The sequence below is a fragment of the Saccopteryx leptura genome, chromosome 5 (genome assembly GCF_036850995.1).
Source record: "Saccopteryx leptura isolate mSacLep1 chromosome 5, mSacLep1_pri_phased_curated, whole genome shotgun sequence".
Lineage (NCBI taxonomy): Eukaryota > Metazoa > Chordata > Mammalia > Chiroptera > Emballonuridae > Saccopteryx > Saccopteryx leptura.
In genome coordinates, this window is record NC_089507.1 from 21,154,744 (window position 1) to 21,179,058 (window position 24,315).

Sequence of the window (24,315 nt, forward strand, 5' to 3'; positions counted from 1 at the left end):
CTCAGCTACTTTGAAAAACAGTATGGAGGTTCCAAGTTCCTCAAAAATCGAAACTACTATGTAATTCAAAATTTCATTCATAGGTATATACTCCAAAAAATTGAAATCAGGATACCAAAGAGATGTTTTTAATCCCATGTCTATTGCAGTATTTATTCATAATAGTCAAGATGTGGAAACAACTGCATTCATGCACAGATGAATAGGTAAAGAAATGTAGTATATTCATACATATGAAATACTACTCAGTCCTGAAAAAGGAAACCCTGCCATTTACAACATAGATGATACTGGGGGACATTATGTTGAGCAAAAGGTGGTGGCAGAAGAAAAAAGCTGCCTGATTCCACTTACATAAGGCATCTAAAATAATCCAAATCATAAAAGCATAATACAAAGAAGTTGCCAGAGCCTGGGGAGAAGGGCATATGGGAGGTTGTTCAATAGCCTTGAAGTTTCAGTTATACAAGATGAGTAAGTTACAGAGAGCTGCTATACTACATTGTGCTCATAAATAATACAGTATTGGGCACTTTAAAGTGTGTTAAGATCTCATGTTAAGTGGTCTTACACACACACACACACAAAATACAATATAAAATCAAAGAGACACAAGGAAACTTTGGGAATTGCTGGCTATCTTTATTACTTTGATTCTGTTGATGGTGTCACAGATGTTTGCCTATGTCCAAACTCCTCAAAGCATACGCATTAAATATGTGCAGTTCTTCCTATATCAGTAATCTTTCATTAAACATGTTTAAAAAAAACTTTAAACAAAGAACCTAGAAATTTAGAAACTAATAATATCCCCCTCCTGCCCCTTCCCACCATGATTTCTACATTTGTGCCTGACTACTTAACAAAAAGATTTCACATCTTCTTTCCCAGAGCCATGCATTTTACATAATTGTCATTTCATATATTAATAGCCTTCAGCAATGTGATTCTTCCAAGACCTATAATGAGAAATGGAAATATTCCATTTTCTATTTTCTAACTTGCAGTTTCAAGTCTCTCTTACTTTACCTCTAGCATCTTTTTGTCTCTCCAAATCTACAGAGTAATAACAAGCCGAAAGTTTAAACATAAAGAAATAAAATGTTTTTAAAAGTCAAAGTAACAACTATAAACAAGAAGTAAGACTGGTGTGTGTGAATCAGGGAACTAGAAAAGTCACACCAGCACAGAAAAGTACCTGACTCCCAGGTGCCAAGAACAGTGTGGCACAGGGGCTTGGTGGCCACTGCGGAGCACCTCAGGGTGCCAAGGAGACTGAATTATATCTTTGTTCTTAGGCTGACAAAGGACATTTTGAAGAAACCAACATTTTAAGAGTTGAGAACATGGTCTCATAAATTCCATTCCTATCAAAATACTCACCATGGAGTCGATTCTAAAAAAAGGCAGGGAGAAAGAGACTTTAGTTTTGCAAACAAGAAATACAGGGTAGCATGTCTCAACATTAATTGAAGCATATCAGTCGTGTCATTTACAGATTCTAGAAGAGAATAATTAGCATGCAGGACTGCTGTCAGGATAATAATTGGGAGAGAGGGGACGGAAGCAGGGCTAAAACTCAGGCTGTAATGCAGTCTCAACAAGGCCTGGCTTTTCCAGCAGGACAGGATGGGAGTGGCCCGTGTTGGGGAGCTGGCCTGGGCCTGCATACCCCCCAGGGCCCAGACAGCATACCCTGGGTAGAAGTATGACCTCAGATATGGTGATTCTATTCAACCAGGGGCCATTTCTGAAGAGAACTGACAACTGGGACCTGTCATTTGGCAGCAATCCCAGGCTGGGAAAAGAAATCCTTCTGTCACTGCGGGTGGCCTGGGAAATGGAACACAGTATGTATCTACTAAACACTGACTCCATTTATTGAATGTCTATTATGTGCGGGATAATTTGCTTACATTAACTCTGATTTTTATAAGTTCTCCAGGGAGATACTTTCTCAGCATGCTAATTCCCAAGGTCATACGGTTACTGAAAGTCCAGTTAATGCTGGACTTCAGAACTCTCAGTTTAAACTGGCCCCTCATGTAAAAATGTCCAGGGAGAAGAGACAGCTCGTGGCTTTGAAAAGAAAGATAACAGCAGCCAGTGGCTTTATTCCTCCTTCTCCAAGTCAATGGCTCTGCTCTTGTGTTGCTCACGGACCTGCCATCCTATTAACAACCTCTAACGCAAATCCCTCCCTGGTATTTCATTAGGAGAAGAGTGAAGTCAGAACAACCTCCATCTTCAGTAGAGCTCTTTTCCACTGTAGCCCTCTCAACCAGGTCAGTTGAAGAGGGATAATAAACTATACCACATAGAGGGAAATTTTATCCAGATGAAATTCTGAGGGCCAAAAGCAAACAGAAAATGCTGAAATTGCAAGACAGACAGAAATCATTTTTGCTTGATCAGAAATTGCTCAGAGTGAAGGCAAACATTATCTGGATATTTCTTATATACATTTTCACGTGACATCTGTTTCTGACTGTGACACCAGCAAATATTTTGGGAGGCAATGGCATTTCCTTTCTTGAAATTGAACTGAAATGGTCAGAGATGTCCATCTAAGATTTTGTTAATGCTCTATAATCTTTTAAGTTGCCAAAAATATTTCTTACATCTTTACATATCATAGCTAAGACAACAGGAGTTAGAAATACATTTTGATCACATGAAGTGTCAGAGTGTCAGTTTCATCTACCTAACAGAAGGCAGTGACTTTTATTACAGTCCTGATTGTTAATAATTGAATGGGCTGGAGCACGTATGCAGATTTTTAATATTTATTTTATGTTGTCATAATTTTTCCAATTTAGCTCATAAACTTGCTTCATCCAGTAAGATAATATACATGAAAATATGGTGATAACTATAAAGTTATTCAGTAAATGTAACCTCAATGAATCTATTGACTGCTTATTATTTATTCATTGCTTATTAATTTATGAAACTTGGTATTTTGTCCTCTCTGCAGCTAAGAGGGAACTTAGGGTAGTAAGCTCATGGGTTCTGGGACAGACTGTCTGCATCCAAATACTACAGACTTGAGCAAGTTCAAGTTATTTAACCTTTTTGTACCTCAGTTTGCCCTTCTGTAAATTGGAGGAACTGCTTCACAGAGTTGTTATAAAATTGGTAAATTAGATATGTGTAAGGAAAGTACATTAAAGTCATTAAATAGGTGTAACAAACTATAGAAATAACCCCTGAAAGTATAGTCTTTAAGTCATTAAATAGATGTAAAGAAAAATTGTGTGAAGTAGCTACCCTCTCACATAAATGAAAGTATCTTTTTCAATCTGGCAAAGGCAATTTCTCCCAAGACTTAGCAGTATTCAGAACTGTTGTCTGGGGACATGATAAGACAGCCAGTGACATCCAGTGGTGTGTGGCAGCAGTGACTTGTTCCACCTGGTGATGGTTCTTGTGCTAAAAGATGCTCATTCTATTCTCTGGTCTTGACCTCATAGAGCTGCTTTGATTCTTCCAAGATTTCCAAATCGAATTTTCCAGGGAGTTATTTATTTTTTAACCCACTGATTCTCCTCCATTCTTTTACTTAAGATAACCGTACTCACTTTCTGTTGTTTACAATCACAGTTTCTAAATGATACAGTATTAATGAGATGTAAAAGTGAGTGGAAAAGATCAAGATTGAACTTGGCTGAGCATGATATCTCATTTGCTCCCTTTACTACCCATAAATAATATCAGATTACTATACCTTTCTGCACCTTATTCTCCTTATTTATAAAATTGAATTTATATTCTCAGCCTGCATACTTGCTCAAGGGATTGAAATAACGCTGGGGCAAGCATCTAACAGAGACTTTGGTAGATGGGATTCAATAATGCTAACCAAAAGATAATATCCAAACTCCTTTTGATTATTTCCTATTGTATGGGACCCCTTCAATCACTGAAATACTCATGAGGAAGTTACCCTAAACTGAATTGACAACATACATTGGGGTGCAATATCTAAAGCTTTGCTGGGAAAAAAAAAGCAAAGTTATTAATATTGCTTGCCCTTTTCACACTTGAGACACCTTGAACTCTCCAGGTGTGAGCCAGAACTTTAGATTGGATGAAAAAAAATCAGCTTACTGATAGACAACGATGCCTTTTACTCTATTTCTGCTTTCCATGGGGGGAGATCTTTTTTTCCCTAAATCTTTCTCTACCTACTGAAGACCTCTGACTTTCTTCCTCTTGCTTCCTACAAGGAACACACATGTTCCCACCATCCCTCCCCACTCCCACCATTCCCACAGTAAGAGGCTGTCCCAGCTCAGAATCACCCGGAATCAAGTAATCAAATGTCCCAGATCTCCAAGACTTCCAAATACAGTTCTCCAGGTGTTTGTTTGTTTGTAACCCACTGGTTCTCTTCCATCTGTTTTACTTAAGATAACAGTACTCAGTTTCTGTTGTTTACAACCATCGTTTCTAAATGATATAGAATTAATGAGCTATCAGAGTATACTGGCAAGAGCTGTTTTACACTAAGCTATGTCCACTTACCTAACTTTATAAGTAGAACAGGTCATGTTTAGGACTCCATAATTTTCCTTTTTTTTTATTGCTTAGATTACTAAGAACCATGGTGGACAAAAGAGATGTTACTTATCAGAGGGGCCTGAGGGAGCCTAACACTTCAAAAGGAGGTTAAAAGGGTTTCTGATTTGCTTAGAGATTCCATTGTCCTAACAGAATCTATTATTGTTAAGGGGTTGTTGTAGGAGGATCCATAGATTCAGAGCTGCTTCCATAACAAAGGGTGACAATGCCTTTGACTGTCCAGGTCTAAGAGGGGTAGAACTGGCTGGTGGTTCTTTGTGGATAATGCCACAGTGAACCTGTAGGAAAAGCCATTAGGTATTATGTACCAGGTGCTGCATTCTTAATACTCGCAGACAAGATGCCATGAGAAAACAAAATCAAAGAAATTGAACATTCTGATGACCCAGCATGTGACAAGGCAAGAAAGACATCACTTGAGAGATGAGGAAACTGAGCCTCAAAGGAATTCAATAGCCTGTGAAAAGACGAATTTCAAATAATTAATGAAATGAGGATTAAAACCAAAATTTTTATTCCAAAATCTGTTCTATGCAATACATGTACACAATTTATATAGCTAAAAAAAAAAATTCACCCTAGTCAAAAGGTAAGATTTATAGTTTCAGGTTACATATGTATAATTGTTCCTCTCTTCCACTCACGCTCCCCCCAAAAAATTAAATTTAAGAATATATAAATTCATAGTGTGAAGTTCAAACTCAAGCAATTTAAGTTATAAGAAAAAAAAACATAGGATAAGGCTAATCAGGAACTGGGTGAAAGAAAGTAGAAAATTATATATGTATATATATGCACACATATATATACATATATATATATATAATATATATTCTCATTCCTTTCTCAATAGACAGACCTTCCATTAAATTCGGCAGGCAGCTGTGTGAATTGTACCCATTATCTGCATAAATATATAATGTCCCAAGTGTGCAATTACGTTAGCCCACAAGGAAGAATGCCTGGGTTTTACAATCCATGTGCTGGGAACCTGAATGATTCTGAAGTATTTGCATTTGAAAGGATAGAGACTCTTCACAGCAACTGTCAGTAGCTCAATGCATCCTATTAGTGCACAATTCATGTGAAATAAAGACTGGGAATTCTCTCGTTCTCCCCAGCCAGAGACACACACTCTACTTATCACAGTTTATTGAGTCTGGGGTTAGTTGGCTCATTGTCAAATCCTTCAATGCCGACCATTCTTGCCATGCACGTTTGGGCTTGTAACAACATATGTAAGAAGTCCATATGTGAAATATAATATGTGCAAACCCTTTATTACTCAATCGATACAATCATTCGTGGAGCTAAATATACAAGCTCATTATTTCATCACAATCGCATTATCATCATTAAAAATCTTCCACGATCTTTTCCCTAACTGCTTGACTAGACACAGAATGACTGTACTTCTTTAGGAAGTTAACAATGTAGTGAAACTGCAAACTTCGTAAGTGTGGTGTATGACTATATACAGAAGAGACATGATAGGTTAATTTTAAATTTGATTAACATAAGTTTTATATAATCTTGTCATTAATATTTTCCATAGTAAAATACATTTTGAATAAAAATGATAAATTATTAATGTAAGAAGTACTTTATCCTCAACACCTACTGAATTCTGCTGTGCAAAGCTGAGTAGCTAATTCAAGATATTATGCTGAATATTATGCCCTAAGGCAAATTCTAATAATGTTGGAAAGATAGGACACCATTATTAGTAAAAATTAATTAATGATATAAGTTAGTAAAGTTAGCATTGTATGATAAATATATTTTTTTCAAAGAGGCAATGTAAACGAACTAGGGAATTCTGAGAAAAAAATTGATCCTAGTAGATTAGATTGAACATAAAATATTGCATGGATTGAATAGGAGTTAAACCAGTCTCTTTTTCAAGTAACATGTGCAATCCTCGAACCCTAGAAGAAATATCATGTTTGTGCTGCAAAATAGACCTGAGAATAATGAATGAAATAGGTCTTGCAGAACAAAGAAAGTTGACATTAAGAAGTAAAGAATTTGAATTCAGGTTGCACCTTGGTTTCTGGCATTCGTGGTGCTGTCATGTACCTGGATGGGGTTAAAATAAAAAAATAAAAGGTAGAAAGAATGTGAATTGATTACTTGATGTCAGGAGGGCTTTATACTGCACTGGGCTAATTAGCCCAAAGAACAGGGGACTTAAGAAAATAGAAACCAGGCAGAGATGCCACTGCTACTGTGGAAGTTCCATCAGATAAGGGGACTCAAGTAGATTTCTTTCGAGATAAAAGAAGTTGGGATCCCACAACTTGTTATTCTGCTGACTTTGTGGGATCTCCAGGCATTCAAACAAATATTTGGGTTTCCTAATCAACAAGATACTGAGAAAATAGAGATAAGTGGACTACCAAACTGCTCTCTTAGAACTGTAAATTCTAACAGGAGATGCTAGATTGAATAAATGGATGGATGGATGGCATCTTGGCTATCATTTAAATTATAATCTTGCTAAAATTTTTTCTATTTTTATTCTCCTTAAAGACTTTATTGGAAGTGTTTATGCTTTACATGATCATCTATCTATGCTTTAATGATACAAATTGACATTTTGTATCATTTTCTCCTAAAATTATCCTGACTTGGTGTTATTTACTGAGCAGATTCTAAACTTTTGGCTGGTTATTGGACTACTAATTTTTTTTCTGTTTTCCTGAATAAGTTTTGATAGGTTTTGTACCTTTATTTTTCCATTTGTTTTGGTGTTCATTTTGTTATATTTTCTAGTTTTTTAAATGAAAGCTTATCTCGTTGATTTTTAGCATTTCTTTCTTTAATAAATAAGATTTTAGCTCAGTTTTAATGTGGAGTACTTCCATTATTGTTTTGTTTGTGTTTAAATTTTATATTTTCTTCTTTGATCTATTAGTTATTTGGAAGTATAATTTTCCTTGTTTTTTTTTTTAATTATAATAAGTTATTTTTAGAAAGAGAGAGGAAAGGAGAGAGAGAGAGATTGACTTAATTTTGTACTTATTGATGCATTCAGTGGTTGATTCTTGTATCTGCCTTGACTGGGGATCAAATTCACAACCTTGGCTTATCAGGGCAACTCTCTCATCAACTGAGCTACCCAGTTAGGTCACTTTATCTTTGAAAATTTTAAACTTTACCAAAATTTGATTAAAAGTGGACTGTGTTTATGTTTTATTGTGCTTCTTAAATTTGAGCATTTCTGCCTTGTATTTATTCTAGAAAATTTTAATAAATCATCCTTTTAAATATTGCCTACTCAATATTTAAATTGAATGTAGTCTTCTGAATTTCTCATGCTGTATTTCTGATTAAATAATCAGATATTCTTATTTTATCTACAATATCTGTAAGTACCCCTCTTTTGTTTTTCTGTGTATGAATTATAACATATATTTTAGACTATTAAGCCATTCTCTTCTGGGCTGTTTATTATATAATTTTCACACATTTACTGATTTTTAATTGAATATTTTTATTTTGCATTTCTAGAAGTTTTATTTTAATCTTTTCTAAAGTTACCATTTAATTTTGGTTTCTATCATTCCTTTCTCATGTTTTTAACTCCACTTTTTATTAAGCATTTTATATAATTAAGTTATAGTCTCTATCTAATCATTCCAATATCACTTGCCCTTGAGGGATTAATACTGGTATTTGTAGTTTTTGCTCTATTTCATGGTGGCTTGTTTTCCCATTTGTGATTTAACTTGAAATTATGAGCTAATATTTGAGAGAGCATAATTTGGAAGAATACTGAGAGTCTTATTTAAGTGTGCTTTTCTCCGAAAAAGGATATGCATTGATGTTGTCTGTTGTCCCAAGGTACTGATATTGTGTTAACAAGAACTTCTTGACTGGTGGTTTCCTAGACTTCGAAAGGAGAATACTCAAACTTCTTATAGGATTGACAGAACACTAAATCTCAATCAGTAGATTCTGAGCGTAGACATTATTCTCCCCAGCAAGGTTAGAGCATGACAAAGGCAACATACCTTGTTATTTCCTTTCTGGAAAGAGAGATTTTTGTTGGTTTCTGTTTATACATGTGTATGAACATATGTGTAAACATATGTATAATTTAGAGTGTAGCCATTATTAAAGAATCTCAGTTCAAACTCCCCAGTTTGTCCTTATAGCTGTGAAAACCCAAAGTTCTAAGTTAAAAAATAAATAAATGTTTTCACAAATTGCCATCATTATCTCAGGTTTTCCATTTAGGTTTTAAGTTTTCTGGCTCCCTCTTAAACTTGACTTCTGGTGGTAGTCTCACTTTTTCTGGACTCAGCTCTATATTATTGTTTTTTTATCCAAGAGCTTTAAAATTTATTTTAGTGTGTGTATGTGTATTTAATACATAGTTATTTAATTTCTTCTGGCTAAAATCAACAATAATCCTCATTTCCACCCCTTCTTTTCCAAATGAATGAAGGGAAAATAGTGAGACAGACTCCCACATGCATCCCTACTGGATCCACCAGGCAAGCACCATCGGGGCCCAATGCTGTGCCCATCTGGGACCATGCTAGTAACTGAACTATTTTTAATGCCTGAGGCTGAGGTTCCACTGAGTCATCCTCCATGCCTGGGCCAATGCATTGGAATCATTCAAACCATGTCTGCAGGCAGAGGGGGAAGAGAGAGAGAAGAGAGAAAAGGGAAAGGGGGAGGGGTGGAGGAGCAAAGGATTGCTTCTCCTGTGTTTTCTGACAGTAAATCAAACCCGAGATATCCACATACACAGCCAACACTCTACCACTGAGCAAACCAGCCAGGACCAATATTCAGTTTTTATACCAGGTGGATATCAAATTAGTTCTTCTACAATTCAACTTACCTTTCAGTAGCACTGAACACTTTGGATTCTCTTCCTTAAAAGACATTGTTGGCTTGCCTTCCCCTATAATATCACACTCTTATTTTTCTCCTGTCTCATTGCCTGTTCTATCTGACTTTACTATCCCATGCTCCTTCTAACAGGAATAAAATGATAAAATTATTTAAGCTTCATTTTAGGTTTTCTCTTTTTTAACTGTACTTTTTCTGTGAGTGTCCCTGCCATATTCATTATAAATAATTAACAACAGAAATATCCTTTTAAAATACAAATCTGACTATTTTACTCTAGTGCTAATATTTCAATAATCTAAGAAGAAAAAGAAGTTTTATTAGCATCATCTACAAACGACTTGAAGGAGACCTCTTCTCACTGACCTCTCCAGCGCCATGTTGGTTCTCTTTCTCCTTCTGGGTCTGCGCTGGCCTTTCTTGCTTCATGGTCATGCACTTACTCCTACCATAAGCCATTGTTCAGAACTCAATATTCAGCTCAGAGTTACCTTCTTTATATTTTTATTTTGTAAAGGTTTCAAATGTATTTTAATTTTTAATTATTCTAGATTTAAATGAGCTTCAGAGGGCTCAAATGACAAGGTAATTTTGAAACAATTGTGTATTACAGGAACTGTGATGATGACTCGTCACTCCATTCTTTTGGGGTGACTCTACCAGTGGGGGGTGGGTTCTATTCTATTACAATCTACATGGTTGTAAATATCCATGCAACACAGGAAGTGATTCCACTGGTTAGGACAGCATTAGCATATTTCAGAGCTGCTTTTATTAATTGCCTTGAATGCCTCAAGCTCATCTGTAACTTGCTCTTGCTTATTCATTGAACAGATATTATTGAAAACGAATTATGTGCCAAAACCTGGTGCACATGTTGGAATATATCTAGCATTGAATACAGTAGAGTAAACCTCTTTCTACATAGTTAAGTAAAGCAATGGGAATAAACAAATTGACAAATACATTGTATTGAAAAAGCATTAAGTAGGAAATAAAGTCCTTTTTAACATTTGCCACAGTTTCTGTGTTTATTTTAATTAATGATACATAGTTTATCTAATTTTTGCTGGTAATTCAACCACCAATATTTTTCATGATGCCTATCACACCATAAATACTCATTAAAATTTATGTTTATATCATATTTATGTGCAGAGAGACATTTTATATTGCATCTGCAGGCTTCTTGGTTCAAGATCATTCTTTCTATTACACAACAAATATTAGTTAAATTTCATCCTGTGTGCCATGTATACACCCCATCATGAAGTCTGTATTTTATTTTCTTAGAGGTAACATAAAAAACAGATTACTTAAACCAAACAAAAATTTTCAGATCCATTAAAATAATTTTATACCTTTTAACAAGGAGCCATTGCTTACCAATTAGATAATGAAATTATCATGACTTTAAGTTTTCTGAGTATTATATCAACTCTTAAAATATTTTTCATTAAAACTAGTTAGGCCACAGTCCAAGCTAGCACACATCTTTTCTATCATTCAAAATAGATCATTTTGTACCACAGTATGAGATCCCTTTCTTAATATATCCCAAGATAATCATGTTTAACAAAGAAAGATTATTCTAGGATTAAAATTCCCATTGCAGTAACAAACTACCTACCATAGTGTGTAATGCAAATATATGCTCAAAAATTAATTCAAGGCCTGACCTGTGCTGGCGCAGTGGGATAAAGCGTTGACCTGGAACACTGAGGTTGCCAGTTCGAAACCTTGGGCTTGCCTGGTCAAGGCACATATGGGAGTTGATGCTTCCTGCTCCTCCTCCTTCTCTCTCTCTCTTTCTCTCTCTCTATCAATCTCTCTCTAAAACTCAATAAATAAATAAAAAATTAATTCATGTGAAACAGCTATGAGTTGATCCTTCTCATTTTCCCTGCCCTCTCTGTAAAATCCATGAATAAAATCTTTAAAAAATAAAAAATTAATTAATTCACTTAGCATAAGTATAGGAGTATCCGAATAAATCCAACTTTCCTTTGCCCTTTTTGGGGGGCGGATGAGGATGGGGGAGTCCAGAGCATATTTCAATTTTTACTCATTAGCCATTGAAAAAGAGATAAGCAAATAAAATGCATTTTAGGAGCTGAGTGCCAATACATGAATGACTAATTTCTGTCCTTCACCAACTCTGGTTTTCAGGAATTGTTATGACCCTGAGATTGACCCCAGTTGCTCAGAGGCTTCTAGGGCTCAGTCTGCGAGTTAGCCACTGAAGTTGAAATGAATGAGTATTTGTCTTAGTGCCTCACATGACATTAATTGAAATAAATAAGAAGAGCCCTAAACTAAGAAGGAAATATGTACTATGTTAAAAATAAAATACAAACTAATAAAATAAAATAAACTCTAAAATACAAGTGCCAGAAAGAATGAATTTTAGAATTCAACCAAGAGGCACCTCATGGTTCTTCCTGCCCCTCCCCATTGGAACGGCATAGCTTGGAGAAGAGTGGTTTTGAAAAACTCATTAAAAACTTTTTATTTAAAGATAAAAATAGAAAAGAAAAGAAAAAATACAGTGGCAAAAGAAGGGAACAAAAAATGGGGCAGCAAAAACAGAAAGAAGAAAAAAATCTCCCAACCTAGGAAGCTTTTCCACAACACTGGAAGAAAAAGTAAAAATATATTAATTTTATTTCTTTTCAACTACTTTCTGTGAGGAAATAATGAAAGGGATTCTATAGAACAGAGGCAGGAATCATTAATCTGGGAATATGACTTTAAGCAGCTGACCAAATACAAGTCTGAAGAAAAAAGGATAATTCACCATAAAAGAGTCATTTGATCCAAGAGTCTTTACAGTAACCATAAGCCTGGTGATCTACTCAACTGAAAGCAAGGAAGAATATAGATCCATAAAACCCCTTTAACTTCTTCCTCTTTTGGGAAAAGATGATGATTTAATATACTGAAGGGGAACTGCTGTCTGATTTCTCCCTCTTGTCCTCTAAAACACAGGATTCACTGAAAGCTCATGAATGAAAAGTGTGCAGGCTCCCAGCCTAAACACTGGAGCAAGGATGTCACCAGTGTCCTGATCAGCAGTTAGGGTAGAATGGAGAGAGGGGAGAGAAAGGGGGAAATGGCCTGATCCATCTCATCCATTTATAGATAAACTGAAAAGGAGGGAACAAAAACATCAAAGGGGACGTATCTTACTTGGAAACCATCTCCACAGCATACTATATAAATGTTAACATTGAAAATTTGAGAAATGGTGTTAATAATGCGTTTTAATGTTATTGAAATAATAATTATGACATAAACAAGTTTTAAAATGCACATATTATTAAAAAAGAGTATATCTCACAATACATTACACACATACATATAGCATATGTACATATGCATATAAAGGTATACATATAAAAAAATCTTTAAAATGAACTCACATATTAGATCTCAATAAAACTTAGTAATGGAGAAATAAGAGTATCTTGAAATCAGCTGCCCTGACTAGTAGTGACTTTGTATATATGTGCACATATATATTTTTTGTAATTAACTGACTTCTAGTTGTAGGAGTGAAGGCCTCAGCTGAGAAAGGCTGCCCACAGTTCCCTGCTATTTGGCCTTCATCACAATATGGCAATTTGCTGCTTCCAGGCCAACAGGCCAACCTCTGCCACTGCTTCAAGTCTCTTTTAAAGGGCTTATCTGATGAAGTCAGGCCCACCCAGAAGGACTTCCTAATTGAATAATTTAAAGTCAGTTTTCTTGGGACTTTAATGAGATTTGCACCATCCCTAACCTTCGCCATATAATATAATGTCACCCATCATATTCACACATTCTGCTCACACTCAAGGGCGAAGGAGAACCCATTAGGTGTCATGCTAAGTAAGATGTGTCAGCCACAGTCAGAATCAGCTCGTTGGCTCTCGGCAGTCCAAACACTTTCTGGCCCTGCCAGCCAGACACTGACAGTGCCTGAGCCACTCGGGCCATATGAGCACACACTCCTGGTGTGCTTTCCTCCTGAACAGCCTGTGTCTGTGGTCTGTATCAGCGGGCTACCCACAGACGATATAGGGGCCCACTTGGCTTGCAGACACAGGGATTCATGTCACTTCCACTCAGTCCTTAACTGATGACTGACACAACCGTGAAGGGAAGTGGAGATAATGACTCAACTCTCTTTACCCCGAATGGGCCACTCTCAGGTGTGAGCTTTGCTGCAGTATTATCTCTGTGCAACCCGGCTTCATGGTGCATCCTTGCTTCTTCCCTTCCCCATCTCATTCTCCTAATACCCTCCAAGCTTTTTTCTAGTAAAACACCATAATAAACTTCCTTTCACTGTCATATAAATCCTCTTCTTAGGTCTGACTCTGAAAATCTCAGTCCAAACCATCAATACTGGAGAATTTTTTTAAGGATCCTTCCAACTCTGTATTCAGTCATCTTTATAATTTAATTCGTGCTAAAGTACTGGGGGCTACGAATGAGATATTGCTTCCAGATAAGTTATTTATGCTTATACAGTAGTTTTCTGAAGACAAAGCCTTCATAAGGGGGGAAATGGTGGTTATTTCAGGTACTCATAACAAGCAGGCCAAAATAGCAAAAAGAAAAAAAAAACACTTGGGAAGATCGGTTTCTGTAAAATATTTTGCAGGACAGCATTGCCTTTACTATTCACTTTTAATTATTTGGTTCTATCTCACACTATCAGCCTTCTCTGACTGCAACTGTATCAGAGCATAGTTGTTTCCAAATCATTAAAATGAGTGTCGGATGGATACTGAAAACAGCATCATCTTGGGAACAACGGGCGTGGGAGTATAAAAGAAACAGCGACATCGTATTTCCGCTCCTCACTGTTGTCCTCACCGTCTAGCCACGCTGAGCCAGCCCAGCGGGTCTTTGAAACAGCCTCCTAACTAGCCTTCCTACTTCCTCCCTCGAAAATACAATAGCACAAATTCTCTAAATATTAGACAAGCTAAGCTGTTTTAATCATTCGTCGCTTCCTTTGCCGCTTAAAATCCGTGACTTCTCACTGCAGTTAGAAAACAAATCTATTCTTTGAAACAATGGTCTGTGTGCTTCCACATCAAGTCCCACTGACCTCCAGCGCTAACCAGTTCAAGGCCATACATTCTAGGCATGCTGACCTCCTTCCATTTCCCTCAGTCCTATTTCTGGGAAAATGCTTGCCCAGGGTTCAGCCCTCAGCTCTCCACATACCTGGCTCCCTCATACCCAGTTTATTCCCATTTTCATTAGAATGCACTCAGCATCATCCTGCTTTATCATCTTTATAGTACATTTCACTATAGGAAATTATCTCATTCATTTAGATGTTGGCTTGCTTATTGTCTGTGACTCTCTACACACATACGCACAAGACTATAAAAGTGAGCATAGTAATCTTGACAGTCTTGTTCTTTGCCGTATCTGCTGTCTTTTAATAGTCATGAGGAATCACTAAAGACTAAAAAATAAATGAATGGATGAAGGCAGAAATGAAAGATGTAATGGATGAACCTGATCCATCCATTTTATTAGAGGAAATGACACAATTTACATCCAAGCGCCTGTTTTGGACTTCCTGAAACATTTCATTTGCAAATAGCTTATGTTGTGATTTGACCAGGTTAAAGTCTGATATAATTTTCTTCCAAGAAATTGGCAAAGATGAAATGAAATCACATTACCAATATGCAACAGGGTTTGAGAAAATAAGTACTCTAAGTAAGTGAATAATATTTTGGATATGCATATTTAAAAATAATTATTAAAAAAAAATTTCCTTTCTTTGACTCAACAATACAATATGTGGCTATTTTTCCAAACAAAAGTGGTGTAAGAGTGTGCTAAATGCAAAAGTTCAACATTAAACCTCTGGATTAATGAGTAGCAAGCCATACAAAGGGACAATATTTGGTTGGTAAAAATAGTATAAATAAATATTTATGAAGATGAATGAGGCCCTGACTGGATGTCACATTAAAGCATTGTCCAGGCATGCTGTGGTCTCAGGTTTGAGCCTCGGTCAGGGCACATAAAAGAAGCAATCAATGAATACACTACTAAATGAAACACACAACTAAATGAAACAACTAAGTGGAATAAGGAGTTCATGCTTCTCGCTCTTTTTCTCTCTTCCCCTCCCCTCTCTCAATGGAAAATGTTTTTCCCCCTATTATTTTTATTTAACTATTTAATTATTTATTTTTGAGAAAGAGAGAGTGAGAGATGGAGGAACAGATAGACAGGAAGGTAGAGAGATAAGTGTCAACTCATGGTTGTGGCACCTTAGTTGTTCATTGATTGCTTTCCCATATGTGCCTTTACCAGGGGGCTCCAGCTGAGCCAATCTACCCCTTGATCAAACTGGTGAGTCAGTGTTCAAGCCAGCAACCTTAGGGTTTAGAACCTGGGTTTTTAGCATCCCAGGCCAACCCTTTATCCACTGCATTACCACCTGGTCATGCAGAAAATGTTTTTAAAAAAATAAAAATATAAATACCCCAGCCCTGGCCTATTAGCTCAGCAGTAGAGCATCAGCATGGCGTGTGGAAGTTCCGGTTTGATTCCTGGCCAGGGCACACAGGAGAAGCACCCATCTGCTTCTCCACCCTTCCCCCTTTCCTTTCTTTCTATCTCTCTCTTCCCCTCCTGCAGCCAAAGCTCCATGGGAGCAAAGTTGGTCCGGGCACTGAGGATGGCTCCATGGCCTCTGCCTCAGGCACTAGAATGGCTCCAATTGCAGTGGAGAAACGCCCCAGAGGGGCCAAGCATCACCCCCTGGTGGGCATACAGAGTCTGTCTGTCTGCTGTGGCTCCCCCCACCCCAATTGCTTCTCGCTTTAAAAAAATACAAAAAATACAAAATAAAATGAATACCCCTAATATTACTATTAAGTCAAAATTAATATTCTATACAGTAAAGTACATAATCTTTCAATTTTTATGAAATATACAGTGTGGGTGTACATGTACCCCCCCAAAAATCTGAAAACATAAAATTACATTAGTGGTGGTATCTCCAGGAGATAGAATTAGAGGTTATTTTTTATTTTCATTTTATTGCATATATCTATACTTCATTTTTTAAAGTAAAATGTTTATATATCAATATTTTTAAATCTACTCACAAGTATTCTAGTATTTCATCATCTGAGTGCCAACAGAATAATGCCCCTCCCCCTTCTCATGCCCATGGCCCAGTACTCAGAATTTGTGAAGATATTACATTCCATGAGAAAAAGGACATTGTTCAGCATTGTTCAAGTGATTAAATTACAAATCATAAAATGCGAAGATTATTCTGGATGGCCCAATGTAATAACAAGGGTTCTTATAAGAGCTTCTTTTTAGAGCTTCCAGAAAGAACAGAGACTTATGGACCCATTTTAGGCTTCTGACCTTCAGAACTATAAGATAATACAGGTGTGTGTGTGTGTGTGTGTGTGTGTGTATGTGTGTGTGTGTGTGTTTAGCGAGAAAGAAACAGAGAGACAGAGAGAGAAACTGATAGGGACAGACAGGCAGGAAGGGAGAGAGATGAAAAGCATCAATTTTTTGTTGCAGCACCTTAGTTGTTCACTGTTTGCTTTCCCATATGTGCCTTACCAGGGGGCTACAGCCCAGTCAGTGACCCCTTGCTCAAGCCAGTGACCTTGGGCTCAAGCCAGCGACCTTGAGCATCAAGACAGCAACCTGTGGGCTCAAGCTAGCAACCATAGGGTCATGTCTCTGATCCCATGCTCAAGCCAGCAACCCCACGATCAAGCTGATGAGCCCACACTCAAGCCGGTGACCTCAGGGTTTCAAACCTGGGTCCATTGCATTCCTGTCTGATGCTCTATCTACTGTGCCCCTGCCTGGTCAGGCTTATACAGTTCTGTGTTTTAAGCCACTAAATGTGTGATAATTTGTCAGTGCAGTAATGAAAACTAATACATCTTGCCATATAAAATTTAAAACAAAGTAAGGGTATATTTAGCACCATAACAATATTCATAGACCTGCACAAAGATAAGAGTATTAAAATCACATTTTCTTTAATGTACAAACAAAAATGTTTGAGCCTGTTCCTTCAGGGACCCTTTACTCATAGATTTACATAAAGATGTTCTAGAAATAGTACTCCAATCACAAAACACAAAGACTTATAATATTTCAATGTATAAGAACATTCCAGAATCCCCTTTAGCACATCAGCAAAGTTGCTCCCTTCCAACCTCTTCACTTCAAGGTTGTCTTACCAGCTCATTTTAATCATTATTTTTGGCTTGAACAAAAATGATAAGGGAAGTGAATGAGTGTAATTTACTCCTAGACCTGCCAAGTACAAAATAGGATTCATTACCTGCTTTTTAAAAAATACAAAGCAGGTTAGTTTTTGATTCAGTAACATTTGTCTCCACCAAGACATGTAAATTTTATTGTATATAAGTGGAAATATTTTTCATCTAGTTCAGTAATGGGGTTGTTTAGAAGCATTGTTATCACGGAAAGCTTAGAGATTTTTTTTCTTTCCACTGGTTATGAGCTGCCTGCATGCAAAAAAAAAAAAAAAAAAAAAAGCAGCATGCCAACTTGCTGAAGTGGGAGAAAGTGTATATTTTTTCAAAAATCATTCCACTGATCACAGTTGGATGACATAAAAGAAATTCTAGCTTTGGGTTGAAGTCAAACATTTTAAAGTTAAGAGGATTAATCTTTGACTAAAGCAGTTTTGTATGAAGTGTTGGTTAACAATTAACTGGTGTTTGGTTGTTTTTCTTTTTCTTATTTTAACATCTGTGCTTTCATTCTGGATTCAAAGTTGCGGCAGCTGATGGTACCATGGTCCAACCTGCTGACTCACATACGAAGGGCTTTGAATGACCAAAAAGCCGAAGATAGTCTTAAAACAAATTATGAAATTGACAAATGTGTTTTGCTTCCTCCTAATATCCCTCTTGATCTACCTATTGCGCCTTCAAGCAGCGGGGCAGCTGAGAATAGAAAGAAGTAGCACTACACAGAAACAAAGTAACATCTCCATGGATATAAAGAGGAACACACGGAGAGAAGCAAGCTGGAACGCTGGGTCTGAGTCCAGAATCAGGGGGAGGTAGATAGGAATTTGTTTTCTCTGAGTTTCCCCATCTAGAAGGTAAAAATTTCAACCATGCATGTTGCAGAGAGATTGTTGACACAGACCAGGTTTCTATAAACTGGATGTCCATCTATCCACTATTATTTTTATGCTTAGATTAGTGTTTTGTTTTGTTTTGTTATGCAATTTCAAAGAAATGTTAGTTTACCCCAGATTTAAACATTTTTTTCTCTCATATATAATCCATAAATTTCATAGGTTTTTATCTTTTATATATGTAGGTCTATGGTCTTTTGGATATTAATTTTTGTATTTTGTGTGAGCTACAGCTTGAAGTTAATCTTATTTCATGTGTTTATCCAGTCGTTAGAGCATTAGTTGTTGGACTCTATACTATCAATATCATCTTTAATTACCATAATGACTTTGTTAAAAACAGCTAAGTTGCATCTATGTGTTTTTATTTCTGGACTCTCAGTTCAGATTTAATGACTTATTTGTCTGTCTTTACAAAAATACCGCATTGTCTTGATTAATGTAGATTTATAAGTCAAAAAATCAGGTAGCATAAACCTTGAAATTTTATCAGAAGTATTAGACTATGCTAGGTCTTTGCATTTTCATATATATTTCAGAATCAATTTTTTTCTTTAAAAAATACTTCTGGGATTTTGACTGGATTTTTAAATCTATAGATCAATTGTAAAAAGATACATATTTTAACTATATGGAGAATCTAGTTTATATATATATATCTGTATGTGTGTGTGTGTGTGTGTATGGCATCTAGTCCATATATATATACTATTTAGCCCTTTAATTTCAACAATAGCTTATGCTTTTATAGTCTAAAACTTTTGCTGATACTGTTAACTTTTGCTGTATTATTTATTTATATGTCTAACAAATATTTTATTTTATCATAAAAATACAATATAATTTTGTATATTGACCTTGTGTCCTATAGTCTTGTTAAGTTCACTTACTAATTCTAACAATTTAGTTATTTTATTACAGTGGATTACTCAATATTTCTATGAGGACTCTCATATTGTTTATAAATAAGACAAATTTTAATGCGTTTTTCTTTCTTTTCTTGTTATACTGGCTGGGTCCTCTAATATGAAGTTGAACAAATGTAGAAAGAATGAACATCTGTGTCTCCTCTTCCGCTGATTTTAGAAAGAACATATTCAATACATAACCATTTAGTATGACGTTCTATAGAATTTTACACATGCTGCATTAGTTAACTTGGGCTGTCTGCCATTACTTAACTTTGTTTTTCATAAACTGGAGGTCCAAGATCATGGTGCCAGTTGGGTTGGTTCCTGGTAAAGCTTTTCTCCTTGGCTTGTAGAAAGCCAACTTCTCACTGTGTCCTCATGTGGTCCTTTCTCTGTGCATATACAGAGAGAGATCTCTTTCTCTTCTTATAAGGACACCAGTCTTAACTAGTTAGAAATTCACTCTTCTGACTTAATTTATCCTTAATTACTTTTAACAGCCTAGCTCCAAATACAGTCATATTGGAGTATGAGGCTTCAACATATAAATTGTGGGCCACAGTTAAGCCAATGACAATATCCCTTTTATATATTCAGAAAGATCTCATTAATTTCTGTTTAGTTGGGATATTTAATCACAAAAGGGTGTTGAATTTTGTCAAGTAACTTTTCTGCATTTATTGAGATGCAGATTATATAGAGATTGTAAATTATATTGCTTGATTTATGAATCTTGAAAGAACTTTATATTTCTGGGATAAATCCTACTTGCTCATATTATATATATGATTTTATATATATAATCATTGAGTATTTTTACATCTATATGATTGACAAATACTAATTTGTAATGTTTTTTGTATTGTCAGGAAATATTTGATTTTGTAATGTCAGGTTTAGGTATCATGTGGGTTTAATAAAATAAATTAGAAAAAAGTTTCTTTTCCTAAATTTTCTATAAGACTTTTTATAAGATAGGTATTACTTGTTTCATAAACTTTTGATAGAATTTATCTGTGAAATCATCTGGCCTAAAGTTTTCTTTGTAAGAAAATTTTATTTTCAATTAGATATAGACCTTTAGATAGAGATTAGTACTTTTTATTTCTTAAATCAACTTTAAAAAAACTGTGGGTGTGTGTTTTTTTTTACTGATTTTAGAGAGAAAGTAAGAGAGAGAGACCTGAACATAGATCTGTTTCTGTATGTGCCCTGACAGGGGTAGAGGAAAGTTGGGTGAGGGAGGCAGATCAAACCCATAACCTCGCCTGACCAGGTGGTGGCGCAGTGGATAGAGCAGGATGCAGAAGGACACAGGTTCGAGACCCGAGGTCGCCAGCTTGAGTGCGGGCTCATCTGGTTTGAGCAAAAAGCTCACCAGCTTGGACCCAAGGTTGCTGGCTCAAGCAAGGGGTTACTCAGTCTGCTGAAGGCCCAAGGTCAAGGCACATATGAGAAAGCAATCAATGAACAACTAAGGTGTCACAACGAAAAACTGATGATTGATGCTTCTCATCTCTCTCTGTTTCTGTCTGTCTGTCCCTATCTATCCCTCTCTCTGACTGTCTCTCTGTCCCTGTAAAAAAACAAAAACAAAAACAAAAAAACAAACCCCACAACCTCTGCACTTCCAGACAAAGCTCTAACCAACCAAGCTATTTAGTCAGTCTTGAATCAGCTTTAATATAAAAAGCTACTGCTAACAAAACTCTCAGAAAAAGTAACATTGAAATTAATGTAATTTAAAATAGTATTTCAAGCAAAAGATTTTTTTAAAAAGCTAATGTGACCAATTAATATTAAATGGTAAATTAGAATTAAAGAAAAATATTAATACAGAGCAAAATTTAATTCACTAGGAAAATATAATAATTTTAAGTTTATGAAATAAATAAAACATCAAAATATATAAAGCAAATATTCTCAAAACTGCAAAGAGAAATGAACACATTTATCACTGTAGATTTTTGGCACACCTCTATCAGAACCTAAAATCAATTAAATTAACAAACAAGTAGAAACACTCTGAGCAACAAAAGTTAATAAGTTTGACCTAATAAATATATAGGGAATTTGTTCCCAAAGATATAACCGAATCAGCATACTTTATATGTATTCCTCAAAGACTTGCTTTTATATTCAGATCTTAGAATTAAGAAATGGGGTTCTGCTACATCTTCATCATAATACTCAGTTTATCAGTAGTCACTATTTTTATGTTTTCTACTTCTGAAGCAATAAAAACACCACTGCTAAGAACTGTAAATAAATTTAACAGCATACTTACAAGTATAAATGGAACATTAATGTAGAGAAAGAGTATCCAGATATTAAAATTTCATAGTTCATCTAGATTGGGATGAAGTTGTTATCAAAATATATTTTCTTAAAAATCAAATAAAACTCTAATGGAGCTCAAAAACAGCACATAAAATCAAAACAAGAACAGAGTATATATCACAGCACTAGAGTTATTCAAATTTAGTTAAGGAAGGAACTGTTTTATTCTATAGTAATATTGAGTATGTTTGGAGACAAAATAATTTATAAACCATACTTAAGCAGTGCATCCCAGAAAGACACCCATAAGCTTTGTTTTTAAACAGTTTCCAAAAATGTTAGGGAGATACTGCTTTATACTGATGAAATATCTTTGCTACTGTATCCATAGAAAATGTTTCTAGTATTGCCTTAACTGATGCACTGAACAGCATATTTATTGGTAGTAAAAGTATGTTTGTGGAATTAACTTCACAACCTTAATGGAGCAATAATTTAAAGGCTGCTGAAACCTGAAAGATAACTCACGGTTTAAGGCAGATTAAAGCAGCGATTGATATTGAGAACCGCTGGCAAATTCCCCAAGCCATTACTGTTTGCACATCTTCAGGGGCCGTTGTCAATATCTGTTGTAAGAGAGATGCAAAAAGATTCAGTGTAGTGTTAAGCTCCATTTTTAGATGCCTGTTCTTTGAGCAAATGTTTGGAATATGGAAATAATCGTTCTCAGCTAAGAGAAATACATGAGCTGAGAGCTTGAGATTTAAAAGACAGTATAGCAAAATGGTTTTGATTCTGAAATGTTACTCATTAACATTACTTCCTTTCCTTTTGGATAGTATAGGAACTTGTAGAGTTTATGTCTTTTCATTTGCAGCTTCAGTTAGCCATCAATTTCTTTCAAATTTCCAAGCCTTATGGTGCAAAAATTATTTAAGTGTGATACAAGAAGCCAGAAATTCTCTGCTGTACTGCGTTCCCCATACTACCTGGAAGGCATGAAGAATAAAAGGTCTCTTCCACTTATTTTTCGTAAGGTGCGACAATGTCACATGAATAATCCTCATTGAAAGGAAGGTAGAGAAAGAATTCTTTTTAAGCTGTGCAATGCATATCATACCAAACAATGATTAGTTCTTAACAATAAAAAGTTATTGAGTAGGCATCTACCAGAGTCAGCCTCAATAATCATTATTTAACACTATTAATATTTGATGTATTATTTTCATGTTTCAAAACAAAACTTCCAAAGAAAAAAGGAATGCCCCCTACTCCTTATGTTGGAAAAATATTGGAAAAGCTAAAGAAACTTATCAGCAAGACATGAGGAGAGAGTGAGTCTACCTTAAAATTCTCAGAGCATTAATCCCCAAGGATGCTTCTTTTCAGGGATCCAGGCAACTTGTAAGAGCAGCTTTAGAATCTATGTACCTGGCACATCAATTACTTGAAGAAACTCTGAAATAGTTGATGTTTTTTTCTGAATTTTTATAACAAGAATAACCAGTTTTATCAGTAAACCATTATAATGTAAAATTTACATCCACATCTTTAAGCTGGAACTGGATTCTTGGTTAAGTGGTAGGGCTTTATTTATATTCCAGTCATCAGCTTTGTTCATTTTATTTATTTACTGTTTTTACCTGGCTTTTTATTTTTATGTTACTTTTAGATTTTTTTTATAATAAAATCAAACTTTACAACGAATTCGAAGCATCCTTTGTAGCCCTTCCTGATTTCTTTATTTCTCTCTATTTATAAACCCAAAGGTAACTTTGGAATAACTGTAATGGTAAACTGTGGTGACTGTTGAGCCCCAGCCTTTGAACACTTTTCACGCTTGTTACATCTTCAGTACTCGTCCATAGTGAGAAGTGAAAACTCACCTGCCCATGTTTCTTGCCTCTGTCAGTCAGAAACAGATACAGCGAGACCTAGGTTTGGAAGGATGATGAAAGGAGTGTTGCAGGGAATCTATTCTGAAAAGGTGCTTAACAATATCCAGCATTCAGTGGCAGGAGACGTTCTGGCATGAGCATCTAATTCTCATCTTCAGCAAGTCACAAACAGTGGATCTGCCCAGCAGTGGTAACAATGGGCTCTGCACCTCATTGTCCTAGCAGATCTAGCTGATAATATAGACTCCAGTCCCAAAAACTAAGTCCGAAAACTGAGATCTTTCAGATATTCAATAAATTCCCTAATTGTCCAAAGTAGAGTGTTTTTGAGTGAAACTGGTCAAGTCAAGTCTTATTCCTATGTGTACAGGGGCACACATGGTCTCCCCACACAGAAAGCAGTTGTGAATAAAGTGGAACATAAGAGAAAAAGCACAACAGAGATTTTGGGAAGTCATTATTATAATTATGATAATTAAAGCTTAAGGGTAGCTCTAAAAATTTAAAAATTAAAATAGAACTTATCAGTAACTAAACCGACTAAACAGAGTGATAGGAAAAAAATGAGCATGATTGTGGAAAAAAGGGAGAA